Below are 17,765 nucleotides of genomic sequence, written 5' to 3'. Positions count from 1 at the left end.
AGTATAAATAAAAATGTAATCGGATACAATTTTCAAATCATCAAATTGTAAAAAAACTAAAAATATTTTCGACACTTTTATCATAGCACAAAACATAAATAAAAAAAAAGTAAAAAAAAAATGTAGTTAGGTTTGCTTATGTTAGGTTGATTTAAGATTAGGTTGGGTTTTAGATTTGTGATTAGATCGTACAACAACCCTAACCACCAACCGGGTAAAATATTGATATTTACTTTAGGCATGCTGCTAAAAGGAGATGCGTTAAATCCAAAATATTAACAACACTTAAGCGGCGATTATCGAAACCACGACGACACTGAGCAACAACCACTCGGCCGAACTAGCAGTTTACATAATAACATTAATAAGAGTAGAACAGCGTCGGCAAACGACTGAGGAGGCAGCAGCAATAGTACTACTATACAACAATAATAATAATAATAATTGCTCGGTTGACACGGCAAATTACACGTTCGATTCCGATCTCGTTGAGAATACAAGGCGAAATCCAACTGGCAAAATGCAAATGTCTCTATTGTGCGACAAAAGAAGCTCATTAAGGTATAACGTATTGTTCAACGCGGAACCGATGTGCGTATAAGTGCTGTATTCGAGATGAGACCAAGACGGACAAAAAAATGTTCAAATTATAATATTCTCTAACGAAGTCCGTTTGTAGAAAAAAAAAAGGTAATTGCAAATTTTTACATTGTTTTTTTACTATTCCATTTCTTCCGTACATTTTTTTCAAAGTCAAAAGTTCGAACCGATATTTTCCACGCTGTAGACTTAGTCCTTATATTATGTACAAGTTCTTCCAACCGCATTGATTTAACCGATAAATTAACCGTATTCAAGTTTTCTCTCCAAATATTCACACAGTTGGGTACAACAGTCTTTATTGAATTATAACAGGCAAATGCATCTAAAAAAACCTATACAAGATTGAAACAAGCGAAGGTCATTATTGAAAAAATCTGGATCTCGAGGTTGGTGAAAACATACAAGTCAATTATTCAGACAATGCGTTAATTACACAAAATAATATGACTATTATTTTCCAAATTTAAAACGTCTCGTTTATAATTTATCGTTTGTACGCCAAACAAATATGTTAAATGCGAAAACGCTGAATAATAATATTACATTTCGCAGTATAATAATATAAAAATACACTTGGGAGAATTAAGTGTAAACAAAACAAAAGAATAATAACCTTGCCGACAATTAACAGAACATACGCCTTACGCTTTATTACCATAAGTAACGAGAAGGTATTATACAGAGAAAAAATATACACTTAAAATAATATTGGACTTAACAAAACAAATTTGTTTTATCTTAGATAATTAGATAGATTTAAAAATTGCACCTCGGCTACTATTTAGACATTCTAGTAAATCATAAACCTCTTAAGGATATTAAAAACGTCTGTCTTGACAGTTATTGTGAAATATTTAATTATAAAATATAATATATTTCTTGTGTGGGAGATACTTGGACTTTTAATTTTCGAACGACACACCTTTCTTCGTGTTATGATTTATAGAAATATATCCGCACCGTTCTCTAGATCACCTATCGACTGGTACAAGCATGGCGTTAAAAATCAATTGTTCAAATCTAGATCCAAACTTTATCGATCAATCAATCGTTTTTTTTTTTTTTTAAACAGACAGACCATTGAGGCTTGTTATTATTAGAATCATATTAATATATCACCAAATCAAATGTAATACATATTTAGGTTACCGTTGTTGAAATCATAGTACAGTTATCGACACGGACTGATCCAGCTTAAGAAAAGTGGTTGTCCATTGTCAATGAAGAAATTCACCAACAATGCTTTCACACGAGGGCACATTCCACATGAAATATTCATCGACACAAACATTTTCTTTTGAAGTTATAATTTTCTCCGAAAATTTGGATTTGTTTGCTCTTTAAATACGCACTTATTTTTCACAAGAGAGAAAAAAATCATATATTTATTACCAAAACAAAGATCACTTTATAAAACAAATCCGGTTAGGTTTGGCTCGAGATATTTTAATAAATATCCAAAAGAACTTCGTTAATTTATGAAGTTTATTTTGAATGATTCAAATGATTCAAATTTCTGTCCCTGTGAGTTTTAGAGTCAAGGCTTATGAAGTTGTGAAGACTTGTACAATGAATACAAAAATTCACTTGAAGGTCGTTTAAATAACATAACTAATTGTTTATAATAAAAATCCCAAGTCTGTGGTGTTGACTTTGCAGAGTCCTTTATAGAATCAAACCTAACCTAACTAATCGTGGATTTTTCAGGGGAAATGATGTTTAAGGATTAGTTTTGTCTCGGAATACATCATAATAATGTCAGGTCAGAGTAGCATTATATGCTCTGTACACGGTGCACACACGTTATACCGTTTTTAATAGTGAGTTTTTTTTTCATGAAGAACACGACAGCAAACCAGCATGAGTTTACATACAAGTACGGATGTCGCTAAATATGGACCTCGGCCTTCGTTGCTGTTTTTTTTTTCATCTCTCATTCGCTTTCTCTCGATTTTAACGGGCAAGTAATAATAATATGATGATGATGATGCTGACGGCGATGGCTACACGGTTAGCAATACAAACCGCAGGACTATCATAGCTGTACTCTGAGATACCTTAAAAAATACTGTCTAGCTATACTTAGACACGTTTAGTTTTGAACATAGCTCGGAGCTATACTCGTTGGCATTTGTATCTTTTTTTACCCAACAACTTTTTGCTCGACTTTGAAAAAATGTCCAAGTCAAATAACTAAACGAAACAATTTTTATTTTGTGCATATTTTCCAAAGTCGAAATCAATCGAAAACGTTAATTTTAAAAAGTTTTGTTTACTAGATACCTAATTTTATTGTGTGGTTATTGGTAAGTGCTGTTATCACACAAATATTGGAACGATTATTAAATAATATCAACGGTTAATATAAATAATTTCTCATTCCTAAATTGTTTCAATTTGTTTTAAAATACTTCTCTAATAATAATCATACAATAATAAAGGGAAAAAATATGCTTGGAAAATGTCAAACAACTTCGTTTAAAAGTAATACGACAATTTTTTTAGAAGTATTATATTCAATTGGAATTACATAAAAACATGAAATTTGTATGAAACGAACCTGTTTTATTGTAAATTGGTTTTACCTATTTACACAAAAATTGTTTTCTCTGTGATCTAATTTTAGTGCGCAGTTTAACCAAAACCTTGACCTTTATAGGCAAACTAATTAAGAGCAAAGTAGTTTCTCCTAGGAAGTTGATAATAATTACCATTTAAATATTTCCTGAATGGGGATGATTAAATTGGGTCTGAAAATTAAACTGAAGGTAGGTCTATAATGAGGCTATAAGGTACAATGTGTTTTTCAAAAATATGTAGTCAAACTTTTTTAAGGAAATTCCAAAAAAAAGAGTAAGTTTAATTGTAGATAACTCATCGCTACGTATGAAGAATTTAACATTCAACAGGCATCTTAAAATAAATTAGGAATTATTAAGAATATACAAGTCTTATAGAATTAAATAATTGTTTAAAATTGTATAATAATGATTTCCCAATCGCTCAATCTAAATGATAGGCATATTATTACCAAAACCCAAGTTTGAATACTATGCTAAGTAGTAAGTTTTTAACTAGACAAGACACACCTCGGGTAAAGACGTAACTAAAAAAGAAAAAAATTTAGGACAAAGGTTAAACTAATTATTTTATTTTTTACTCGCAACCGGATTATTATGTAACTTTTCATGAGCGAAAAAAACATGTTAATGTTTCGTAACAATTATATTTTGTTTATTCATTATCGATCTTAATACACTTTCTACACCATAACTTGATGAATATATTTGTTTTAAAACTTTTACAACGAATAAGTATAAAAGTAATGCTTGACTAGACGAGGGCGAAGCAGCATAATAGCAATCCAAATTGATCTATGAAATCATATTTTAACAGTATTTTCCAACTATAAAATCGTCTTGGGACTGATATATATATATATTTTTTTTTTGTTCACCATAGTCTGTGGCTTAGGTCAAAATAAGGGTCGACCTTATATATTTTGTTATATTTTCGCCTTTAACTAAAACTACTGACAAAATGACCTTTGAAAGTTTTTAATTTCCACGAGTCTATGTGTTTGATTTGTTCTTTTCTTTTCACAAAACTTTTTAATTTTTTGTCCCGGGAGTGCTATTATTTTTTACACGATAAAACTAACCATACATGTCAAAGTCGACCTTAGTTTTAAGCATTCAAGTGCCAACCAACACATATCACTTTTCCAAAAGAAAAGAAAATTGTTGCCCCAAACACATACACGCGCGTTTTTATCAGCTCAAAAAGAGTATTTAAAATGTATAAGTTGAAAAGTAAGTTTTCAGGGATGAGGGGAAGTATCTATTAAACGGAAATGTCTGGTCAAACGAGATTGATTTTTATTATTACTATTATTATTATTATTTTTTTTTTTTTGATGATCGACACATCGTATGACACTTGTTGTAATTTCCGATTGGTAACGCCTGTACAGAATATAATAATTGAATTTATTATTATTATTCCGTCATTGAAATTCGCGACGGACGAAAATCACACATATTTTAAAAGGTTTCCTATTTTGAAAACCAGCTCGCGGCCATCATTTAATATTATATAGCGGTGTTTTAATGCATCGTGTACAGAACTCTAAGATGATGTACCTTTTAAAATTTTCACCTTGATTATAAATGTTTTGTAGGACGTTTTTCTGACACAAAGAGGAGGGAATAGGAGGAGCTAGTAATTAGTGTAGAAGAGATGGTGAAATAAGGGTAAATAGATTATTCTCGGATAACTAATAAGAGATTAGTCTGATCACAGAGTAAATTAATTCAGAGTGGACACCTAATGTAAACAATATGATTTGCGGATGGAGGCCGCCATCTTCTCATATTTTATCCTAAAATAATTATACCCATAAACAACTTAATGTATAGAAATAACACTATACTGATTGATAAATGAGAAAACGGCCGCCACGTTTTTTAGCGATAAGTTTATCCACGGTGTTAAATTTTAAGGCAGAAAACACGTTCATGGTCTTTCCTACTCCGACGAAAAGATTGAACCTTATTTCTTACAAGATTTCAAAATTATTAAGTTTTAATTAAAAATATAAAAGAATACTCGATGAAAACAATCGAATACGAATTTCCTTCATTATTCCTTTATTGTCCAAGCACGTAATGTATAAGACGTTTCGCAACGTATTATTATTTTAGTAATTCCGCGTTAATGTCAGTAATTAACAATACAAAGTCGTCCACTTTAATTGTTTTTGGTCTATACCAGCTTAATTATTATTAATATTACAAACAAACCAAATTCCCACGGCCGGTTCCTCGACGGTATAATAATATTAAAGTTTCTTTACCATCAACGGCCTTGCGAATAGGATGAAGTAATGAACTCTATTCAATATAGAACAAAAAATCTAGTTTACTTATGATTAGAAAATATTTTTTTTGTTTTTTTTTTTTTTAATACAAAACAAACAGAAAAAACTATACCGAGTTAACCGGACGGATAGTGCCAATGTATATGAGAAAAAAAAATAGTAGAGATTAATTCGATCATACTATTATATACATAGATATATCATATCAAGGAATTATGAGAGGAAGAAACTTATTGATGTTCATAATCAAAGTACACGTCATAACAAAACACAAAGAAAACCCGACCAAATCATAGCTAATATTAGTTGAGTTATGTAACAGATTTTTTTTACAATAATTACAATCGATTTCAACAAAATAAGATTAAATGAGAAAAAGCCTATTGTCCAAAGAATAAGGTTTAACTTCATACATTTTTTAATAAAAAAATATTCGGCTACTTTTTGTTTAATCAAGCTATCCCCTAAAGCAGGGTTGGGTCACGTTCAAATGCAATTTTATTCAACAGCTTTAACGTTTTCCAATATTGAAGGATTTGATGTATAAACGAGATAACTCAGAATTTTGTAATTTTTCAAGGTGGTAATAATATATGTTTTTTTATCCCATTTACTCCGAACGGTAAGGATCAAATGTGTTTTGTGCTATTTTTTTTACAGAGAACAGTTAAGTTAGGTTAAGTTTGTTTTATATTTATGTAAATATGTACCTTTGTTCTGATGTGCAGGTACAAGCCAAAAATCGTTAACAAGTGATAATCCCACAACGACTTAGCTTCAAAAAAAAAAAAAAGGCGGCACAACAAGTAAGTAATATCGCGACCACGTTGACTTCACAAAATACAATAACAATTTAATCGAGTGTCATTCGAGACATTTCGGTTGCACTTTTGACGAGATTTAAAAGAAAAACAGTTTAATATATGTATATATATATAAATATATATTCACCAAAGATAAAGCCTAAGTGTAACAAACGAACACATCGACCACGACCGACGTACGCGGCTAAACTGAAGACGGGTCACAGAAGAAATCGAGGTTGACGGTGTAGACCTACCTATTCCTCCTTCTCCGCCTACTATTATTGCTACTACCTTCCTAGGTGCTACTATTACTAGGTAGCTACTATACTACAACATATTATTATAAAATACACATAATATTCATAATATAACATCACAGAGTCCGACCAAAATGTGCCCCCTTTTGCCACACTCCCCGGGGGCAGGCCTTGTCGGTTTCGACAATAACAACAACCGGTATTGAATGCTATTTCAAATTACATATTTTACAATTGAAAGTAATCGAATTGATTAAAAATAAACACTCCGATGCGAATCTGTAGTAACGTTAAAAATAATAAAATACAAATTATTTACTGAAACCTGTTGACTGTTGATTCGGCAAACATAGCAACCTGGAAACTATTGAATACGGTAAAAGTGCGATTTTTCTCTTTTTTATTGGATTTTCTTAATAACAAAAAAAGTTGCCACACTACAAGATAGCGTTTTTAAGTTTTTCTCTTACATATTTTGTACATAAAACGCCGCATCACATGTTTTTAACATTTGAAAGAGTTAATTTTAGCCAACACTTCATGAATACCTAAGTGATATAACGTACCAATATCGTAGTAACGGTAACAAGGAACAAGGTGGACGGTTCCATACAAATTAGACGCAGTTGTATTTTTTTCGAATTGGTCGGCTAATTAGATCAGGGAAAACAATTATAATATGTTTACAATGAAAATGCTAAAAAACGGTATATTACATTATGCGCCGCGACCAATCGGCCAAAAGGTTATACACACCTCCTAATAACCCCATTCCCCTCCCCCCCAAAAAAAACCTACCCAAAATCACTTGACGCATGATTTTGAAGTTTATTTTAACTACATACCGGTCAACCGATTATAGGTGGGGGTGGATTGGGTTAGGTTAGGTTATGACGACACTCGTGGCCGAATTTGTGATCGAAAACTAAACCCGCTTAATTTAGCTTCGATACTGAGAGCAGAGAAGGTATTGTTTTTACAGTTATTACTTTTCTAGTTTTGTGTCTAATCCCCCGATCTAATCTCCTAAACCGATTTCTTCGTGTAGCAAGTCAATGGATCCGAAATCGTATTTGGAACGTACTTTGTCGGATCAAGAACTTAAGAAGTTTATAAATATATTTGTAAATTTGTGTGAGCTATTCTTTAGAGCAGTACTAAACAATATTTACAGTAAAACCCAAGAAAATAACATTATACCTTTCTCCTCGGAGGAATGGAAACTTTTTCTTTGTTTCATTTCATGGGTAGTTAGAGGGTATTTTTTTCACATAATTTTATCCACATTTTCCACGAACAGCGACACAATAATTCACCTTTGTTTTAACAAATCTACATACATATGAGTGTGCTTTATAAAGCTACGCCATTCATGTACACAAAAAAACTTTGTAACATCCGGATCAGAATTAAATCCGGACGAAACTTCTCCCTGTTGAAACCCTTCTCTCTGTTTTTGTTATTATATTTCGCATATATGGGTTTTATATAAAATAAATAAATAAATCAACGGCCTCATTGAAATACCTACCTATTTAGTGATGTTTATGATAAACAATACATTAATGGTAAGTAAAAGCCGAACTGTTGTTTTATGGCTTCTGTGAAGTATGTACTTACAAAATAGTTCCTACTAAAATACTGAAGTAGAAACATAAAATAATACTTTCCATTGATCAAAAATTAAATTTATCATCGAAAAGTAGCAATCTTAATGTTAATTATGTTTACTTGATTTGGCAATAAAATGAATGCATTATTAATAAACGATATACATATTTATTTTGTATAGAATTATTAAGATTAAACTCCCATACGTACCTAATTGTAAATTCAATAAAAAATAAACTAATTGAATTTTTTTTCTATAACAAAAAGTTATAACATGAAAATATTTAGCAGAATAAAAAAGTGTGAAAATAAACAATATATAGGAAAGAGTGAGACGAGTTGAGTTAGCCGTAATTTCAGCCGCAAGTTGTGGTTTAAATAAAAAATGAATATAGACGTTGAAATCACACTCAAACACACACAGAATTTCGAAAAGGTAATATCCATTTATTGATTTTAAAAAGTGCGATTTTCGGATAAGCTTTAATGGATATGAAATTTTCAATAAAAAAAAACAAAGTCTGTATGATTTATTTTTTGTGGTTTATTGCGTTGTACACAATATTGTGTACTCACATATGACTTATACTTTAAAAATTATACGATATCAATCCGAGGAGAACCTAATAGACTCGTGCCAGCTAACAAAAAAAAAACGTGATGTATATAGGTGATATTATTTTATGTAAGATTTCGTCATAACAGCATTGACCTAGGAGATTTTTCTTTAATGGTGCACGTTTATTATTACTACTACTGTTCGTAATCGATATTATTCAAAAATAATATAATAATTATGCGCTCCGTTCGAGCAAACCGGTCAAAGCCAAACTACGTTGAAAATTAATGCATTTATTCACACACAAAAAACTTGCATAGCACACAAAAGTGTCGAAACTTGAAAAAAACACAAACAGTAATTTCGATAATGATTTACAGAAAAAAAATAATAATAACGGTTTTTTTTCCGGCTTATTTTTTGTTATACTGACAAGGAATTTACCGTTTAATTTAAAAGCACCTGTTCGAAAAAAATGTAATTTAATTTTGTACTCGCTAAAAGTCACCCTTTGGTTTTATTATTATTAACGTTATCTCTGTATTCGATTTTTAATTTTATCGTTCAAAGTCCTGTAACATATACAATTTTTTTTTATCATAAAAAAAGTAGACCCACTTTTTCAAACATAGTAGCATAGTTTCAGAGCAGCTGAAAGTCGGTCACTTTTGACTCTTCGGATTGAGATTATAGAGGCTAAATCCATTAGATATGTGAAGCCCACTTGGCGTGCGCATTGCTTAGGGCTACTAAGTAACATAATTGTTTTTTGCATGCACTTAAGAATCCAATTAGCCGTTTCGCGTGTCGTCGGCTTCGACAAGTTTACCCGTCTAAGTTGTTGTAATCAGCATAACGACATATTATGTTCATAGTAAGTCAGGTTATAGTCAGGTTCAAACCTTTCAAAACGCTTTAAGCTCTCACAAAACTGGAGGGTAAAAATAAATTCCACAATTCAAACATTTCAAAAAGTATTTATTCAAAACTCGTTATCGACCAGTTATTATTTTAAATACAAAAACCTGCTTATAATAGTTAATTAAAACATATAGGTTTCTATTTGAATTATTAAAATTTTCCATTTAAACAATATCTTTTACTCGGATATTAAAATGTATAGCTTTTGATAATTTAATAATATAATAACGATTTTATTTGTACATTTTTTAGCCAACACAATTAGTTCATTCAAATATTTTCAATTTACGCTAATTATGTTTTTTTTTCTGCTCCAATTACGTTTACGGTGCCTGTGTGAGGACTTTCAAGGGTATATCTGATATGGAGGCTGTACAAAAGATAATTTTCAAGTTGTCTGTAAAATCGTGGTTACGTTTTTTTTGTCGTTACTTTTGGGGTTTTATTTTTAAGTCTTTGCAGCAGAATGAAACATGCTCTCATACATTTCCATGTCCCCAATCATAAGTTTGCTGTACAGTTTTCCACGCCTACCTCTGTTTACTCCCTTAAATCCTCTTACACTATGTGCTCTTTCATTTTTATCGAGACGGCAACCTATAAGAGTAGTTTACAGACAAAGAGGGGTTCTCTTTGTGCGTTAACATCACATATTCGGTGTATTATATTATATCATAACGGCTTAAAAAAAAATAATAATAATAAGGCGTGAACAAAACCACTTCCTGCGGCCAGGCCAGTTCATAAAACCCCTTTCAGAAACTCAAAAACAAAAAACACCACCTTGTTCCCAATTCGTCAATCCTCGGTCGTAAAATAAAAATAATCGGTGTAATAGTTAACGGCAACAGCTAACGTGTACACATATTATAATCGTTTATTGTAATTTGAGATTTTCTTTTTACTATATTCGACCCAACGTTGTTAAGGGTTTATTACCATACACACGTATAGGCCTTCGAAACGCCATTGTGTTCCGATCGGTCATTGATATGCACAAGCTGAAGCGACACAACCGTTAACATGGTAATTATTGTGTTATACACGTTATAATTTACCTAATCCGACCGTCGGTCTGTAATTAGTCGGACGAGACCCATGCCGTTGTGACCGTAATAATGTAAAATAATTATAATTGCCCGAGCTAGTGTATAATAATGTTACAATAACGGTAAGCCGTTCGAATAGGGTGGCTAATTGACATGAATATGTCTTATGATCCGACACGCTTTTGTGACACAAAAAGTAGCAGAAGGGGAAGAGGAAATGGGAAAGGGGTACAGTAAACGAGGGGAAGTCTAGAATTCCTGGATAACTTATAAGAGAATAATTAGGCAAGAGAACCAGCGGATGAGAGATTATTGTTAAGGGAATCAGCTGATTAGATACATAATTGATAAGGAAATCCACTGATGAGAGATTATTGATAAGAAACACAAAACAAGTTTATAAACCAATCAGGGGGTGGATACCCACAAAATTTGACACGGGAGAATGATATACTTATCACTAAAAAACGTGGCGGTAATCTTATCATTTATCAATAATAGTGATAAGTCAGGATGAGTAATGCGTTCTAAGGGGAAATCGATTATTGTTTGATAACAGATAAGAGAATCAACGAATAAGAAATTATTGATAAGAAATAGAAAGTAATTAAGTTGATCATAAGGCACGTTTATGATCCAATAATTTTCCTTCGTGAGAAGGATTGATTCGCTTTTGTCTAAAATAAGAAAAACGTGATTTGTTTTATTGATCTGTCGAATTTATACAACAAGCAGGATTAGACGGCAAAATCAACAACAACAAAAATACTGAACTTTTTCATTATGATAATTTTTGTTCAACAAAAATAACGTTTACTCTTTGTTTTTTTATATCAAGATTGGTTTACGCCGTTTCTATTTTCAGGCTTGTCCCGTATTTATTAAATGATTAAATTATCCAATAGGTAAATGTCTAAGCCTGATCCAAAAATACAGTCTGCTCGATTACATCTGTTACCACGACAGAACCAAAAATATGTCTTTTAAATTTATTCCTTCGATCGAATAACATTCTCTTATTATGTCATTTTCCCTCAATTTTTATTTGTAACCCTTACAAATGTCATCGGTCGTGACCCTTGTCGAACTTACGGGATTCTATCAACAAGAATATGCTTCATTTAATGTCATACTGACATTTATCGCCTAAGCTACAACCAACGCGACATTAATAGTTGAAAGTTTGAAAAGAGAAAAATGTTCCGAAAATAATTTTTTTAATATTAAAACTTGAGTGAAGTACTGGGTTTATAATATTTACACAACTCGCGTTACTCCCATTGGAGTAGCTTGACTGGTCTATCCAGTCAAATTACTCAAGTGGGAGCAACCGCAAGTTGTGGAAATAGTGGTTTTTTTTAAATTCATGTTAAAAAAAACGATAAAATAAATAAAAATAAAATGTATTGCTAGTATTCAAACCAAGTATAGAAAGAACTTTAATTTCTCTATTTTTAAAATGTTTAAGCCTAAAACGATGAAAGAATTATTGCTGCAATTAACATAAATTACTTTGATTTAAATGTGTTTATGTGCTATTTTTCGGTAACTTTTATGACAACTGTACATTGTACTATAACAAGTTCTATTCTCGATTTAAACGGAGAAAGAATTTTATATTGCTGTATAATTATAAAACTATAAAACTGTAAGCTATGAATAGTTTAGCATTGCCATTAAAAACAAGTCAATCGGGGTATTATATAATATCTCCACTCGACAGTAAATTTACCAAAAAAAACCTATCTTTCCTCTTAAAAAAAAAATGGCGACCGACAATTGCCTGTTTGCTTCAACGTCCCGTTTTAAGTGGATTTTCAAGTGCGCGGGGATGCGTTTGTTCGAAGGGTAGTCTGCTGTACAGTGTAAACACAAACGCACCCATAATGTTCATATGCACACAACAACACCAATAAGCAGAAGGGTGTGGTCCATAGATATTATTTAACTCATAAGAAACAACGACGGCAGTAATATCAGGTTTCATATTTAAACGATAGTTAAATCACAAAAGAATATTTATGATAAATTCCAGGTTTAGGGGGAAAATTTCTAAAATTCATTAAGAAACATTCACGAAAACTATTGCAACCTTTCTTATATACCCTGTTGTACACAACAAAAATTCGAGTTTTACCAAAAACCTTTGGTTCTAGCGACGTTCACATTTAAAAATATAATTTATAGGCATGTATAATATTCTGTGAAAAAAATATTATTGAAAAGGCAGAACTTAATGAGAAAATCTGTAAAATCCGATAACTTTAAACATTTGTTTTTTTAATTTCACCAATATTCATTGTTCTAAACGAATTCTACTTTGACATCAATTGTTTATTAATATTACTCTTTTTCAAGACTCCAAAATAGTAGCGTCCGTCTTTTTTTTTATAAATCTGGACTTTGAAAGTTTACTCCTAGTAGACAGAGGTGAATAGTATTTTTCGGGCAATTGATGGAAAGAACAAGAAACTTATGACAAACGTAAACAATTTCAAAAATAAAATAGGTATAGTAGGCTAATATAGTAATTTCCATATCATTATCAAAAATCTTGGTTTTAAAGTACCCCTCTTGTAGATAGATTGTGGTTACACTAATATTAGTATATATTAAAAATCGTGTAATAAAAAAAAACTGATGCAATTTTTGAAATTAAGTACAAAATTTTTTTGTACTGAACATTTTTTTTTTTTATGGGTATATTGTAATGAATTTGTGTAAAAATTAATTCCCTGTGCTGACCCCAGTGCAAAACTAGGTGGTCTATTTGACACAATAAACCTCATTTTTTTTTTTTAGAATAACATGTTTGCGAATTAGAGTGTTTTACATGCATGACAAAATAACACACCATCGGCATTTAAGTCTGTCTGTCTCTCATCATCTCATAATTGGATTTCTACACGCCATAACGATAATGTAACTCGAACTCGGAGTAGTGGTTTTTTGTTTCAAACTACATTATTATACATAATTTTATATTTTACCGAAATTACAAAGAGCAGATCATTTTTTTTTTGTCATGCCAACAACGCCACAATGCTAACCGTATGGTAAATGTGGAGAAAAAAGTCTACCTATGTCTGGGCCTATTGTAGAGTAACCAGGTTCTCGGTCGACGACCTAACCGCGTATTTTGCACGGGAAGAAAATATAATGATAATAATATTAAAATTAAATATTTTTAAAAAACGGCAGAAAAAAAAAATTCCTTCGCAAAGACATTTTACCGAACAGAATCCGTGCACATAATATTTGCTATTTTTGTTATTTTTTGCTCGCATAATAGGGGCAAACAGGTGGTAGTGGCAATTGGCATCATGTGCAAACGTTTCCAAAAAAAAAGTGTTATGAGATTGGGTATTTGTTTTTTTTTATTATTATTTATATTGGACGTGAAATTTCATGTGCACGACTGATTATTGCTTTAACACGGTCCCCCGACAAACAAACAAGAGAAAAAAATCATGTTCTGCTGATAAACGAAACCTAGGGAGAGGGGGGGAGCCCACCTGCTAAAAATGAGTATTTTTAAAAGAAATCGCTAGCAGTCTGCCTCCGGGGAAATCGGAAGTTGGCAGGAAAACGTTTCCTTCCGGACGCGATCAAAATGTAATTAAACGAATTGTGTGTGTGTGTTTTTTTTAGTAGCCTCGGGAAACAAAAAATGTGATATGACATAATATACTTAATTAAAAAAAGGGTCATCATTTGAATAAAAGCTAAAAAAAAAAAAAGGGTAGCTCGAACGAGGATAAGCCGTTGAGGGTTGAAGTCGAAAATGCTGTGGTGTTTGGGTGAAGGGAGATAAGTCCAAACTTGCTACTTTTGGGAACTTGCAAATGAAACTTTGAACATTTTTATGAAAAAAATGTTTTGGTCTAATTTATACGGCACAAAAACATACAAATTATTCAGCTTATTTTTTAACTATATTACTAATATCAAAGGACAATTTTAAAATTGATTTACTTTAAAAAAGTACAATGGAAATTAAAAACAAAATTTTTCGGAGTTATCCCTTTTTGTACATCGTTTGTACTAATCAATATCACAAATGCCAATTGATAAAAAAATCCAGTTATGTCAAGAGTAATTTTTTGCATAAAGGAATAAGTAACTTGACTCGTTTTGCACAACGGGGTTATTTTTTTTTTATTAAGGAAAATTCTTGACAATAAATGGGAAAACACACATTTTGTCCGTATCAAATAATTCTGATGCCACCACGAACCGAACAGTCAACAGGTATCCATCAACAGGTAGGTATTGCTTATCGATAACAACCCTATAATCGTATATTGTACTCTATTACTAAAAATATAATAATTGCAGTACTAAAAGCACAACCCTCGACAGATATTTTTTTTAACTAGTAATATAATTCTAATTTTAAACCTAATTCTATGAAACGATACAAATCAATGATTGAATTTTTTTTTATTTAATGTCCGACTGACGCACGTGTGAAAAACAGATATTATAGGAAAATAACATATCAGTTATTTCTATATTATAATATTTTGTGGTACTCACCCGGTGCGAATTTTCCAGAGGCGTTATATTACTATTTTTCTCGGTATACACGTCATGTGTGCCGACTGTCGGCCATATATAATATATATATAATAATAAATAATAAAAGAACAGCTCCACGCATTCCTAGCGAATTATATTTTGATTTCAGAGAGACGAGACGAACACAACAACCACAACAACACAACACATTCGGTCGTATATTATTATTATTATTATTATTTTATCCGGTGTATACAGTCAATGGTAGTGGGTACACACTGAATGCGAATAAAAGACATAATATATTATATGTTCTACGACATAATACTATACACCGTCTGTATAGGAAGAAGACTGAGGGAAAAAAAATCACATACACACAAAAGGAACGACGGCCGAGAGAAGGACCTTCTTCTGTCTACCGTGTGTGTACCTGTGGCATGCGTGCCGGCGTAACTGGTCGAAGGCACTATACTACTAGTCGGCAACAGCAACAGCAGCCTCTCACCGTAGTAAAAAATAATATTAAAAAAAAATATATATAATAATATACAATACCACCACCGGCAGCGGTGGTTGTAACGGGAAAACGGTTTCGCGCCATCGACCACACACACACACACGGGCTGATTACACGCTTGTGTCGCCATCTGTAGGCGAAGACCGGCAAAAGTGTACCCATAGAATATTGGAATAATTATACCGTGCACAAAATTATATTATTATCGTTCGAATCGGGCAAACCGCGTTATACAGGGTGTACAAGAGTAACTGAAGGGGCAACAAATCATTTACGCAACACACCGTCCCCGCCGACAGTTAGGCTAGGTCAAGTTTCACATGAACCCCCTCATGAGCAAAAATGGTTTTCGTTACAACATGAAAACATCAACAGGACGTTTTTTAATTCAGAATTAGTTTTTAAGTTAATATTTTAATCACATAAATGAATAAATCGTCGCTTAATTAATAAGGTTTCAAAGGTTTTTAATAGCTCCAATTACAATTGATGACCATGTTATAAATTATTCGATTGGCGCATTATCTATTGACCTTATCATAATTAATTTATGTTTGTCAGCCAGTCGATTACCCGCAAAATTTTGAATTGCCAACTCAATTTGATCAAAATGTGAGATAGGCGGCGAAATAAAAATATTAAAAACCGTCGGTGGGTCACAAAGTGTTTTTTCTCAATTTTTAATGAAAATATAGTGAATTTTTTTAATTTATGGTCAAATAAAAAAAAACAGTTATAAAATGACCTATTGGTTGCATACAGTTTTCTTATTGAGTTTTCCTTATTAGTTTGTCCTTTCTTATCACAGATTGGCGGTCCCTTATCACTATCCTGATGACACCACTTTTACCAAAGACAACTTTTCCCAATGACCAGTTTCTCATCGAGTCTTTTTAACTTTTAAAAAAAAAAAACATTACTTAAACTAAATTTTAAACCTGTAACCTCCGCTTAAAGAGTAGCCTGCAAACCTAGAATATTTCACTCGGAGACCTGCCGTTCTTATCAATACTAATTCCGACCGCTGATAAGAAACTCGTCATGGACATTTGTAACTTATGCAATTTGGTAAAAGTGGTAACAACCCTTGGTACGAGTACCGGATATCCTGTCGAGTTGTACCTATCACTTTACTATTGTGCTTTATTTTCGATAAACAATAACGTTAATACCCGAACTTTCGACACGAGCAAAATATTCCCAAACGTCTATTACATGGTATATAGTATTATATGCCATTCAATTCAGATACATCCTGTACAGTATTATAACTGGTCACGGTTCCGCTCGAATTAATCATCGTTGCCGACCGTTTAACTTGTGGCCGACACACAACAAACACATTAACCGAATTATCAATTAGCCGGCAGAACCTATACACGGTCCATCGAATTTTAAATACGCTTCGACAATATCAATCGCACGTTATTATTATTATAAAATATAAAACACAAACACAGACGTCTGCTGTTATTCTACCGTTAAGAAAAAGTAAAATTGCAATTAAAAAGCGTACGATTCCCATTGTTTACCGTTTGTCAATTGCGGACTCGACGTGCCGAATAAATTCGGGTGAAAACAACAAATCGTTCTCGGAATACAAAAACAAATAAAAAGTATACAGAAAATTGACGCATATGAACTTCTATTTTTTCTTCGAGAAGAATCATATTGTGTATATTATTTAAGTCATGAGTATGACGTGTTACAACTCCTAATATTGACCAAACAATTTACAAGATCTAAGTGGTTCTTCTTGTTGAAAGGAGCTAGTAAATACAATTGAAATTTAGTTTTTTCAATTTAATCAATTTCTATTGAAATGTGCGAACAAAATCTGATTCAAGTCATATTTTAATTTTGTTGATCGACTATAATCGATTAAACTTGATTCGTGAGAACGCGCGCCTATAACGATTGAATTGATTAAAAAAAAATCTAGAAAACGATTAAACAATATGTGTAAACAAATCGAGTAAATACACAAGTCATGCACAGTGAATGTTATATTGAACTTTTCAACTATTATTATATTTGCA

The 17,765-nt window shown here is 31.9% G+C and overlaps 2 protein-coding genes across 6 annotated transcripts in view; one reads left to right on the top strand and one right to left on the bottom strand.

Moving 5' to 3' along the window:
* The window catches only part of LOC126840847 (uncharacterized), a 126,891-nt gene that overhangs the window by 28,389 nt on the left and 80,737 nt on the right, over window positions 1-17,765 (top strand). For all 3 annotated transcript variants that reach the window (XM_050576819.1, XM_050576821.1, XM_050576822.1), the window contains exon 2: window positions 6,211-6,288. The gene's annotated coding sequence lies outside the window, so the exon portion shown is untranslated. The remainder of the gene's footprint in view (window positions 1-6,210; window positions 6,289-17,765) is intronic.
* LOC126840845 (triple functional domain protein) overlaps window positions 1-17,765 on the bottom strand; it is a 102,041-nt gene that overhangs the window by 46,665 nt on the left and 37,611 nt on the right. The window lies entirely within an intron of this gene.

Source organism: Adelges cooleyi, unplaced genomic scaffold (assembly GCF_023614345.1).
Source record: "Adelges cooleyi isolate 19-005CV unplaced genomic scaffold, UGA_ACOO_1.1 ACOO_flye_CR_arks_rails_tigmint_CR_PRNA_376, whole genome shotgun sequence".
Lineage (NCBI taxonomy): Eukaryota > Metazoa > Arthropoda > Insecta > Hemiptera > Adelgidae > Adelges > Adelges cooleyi.
This window is presented reverse-complemented; position numbering and strand designations above follow the sequence as displayed.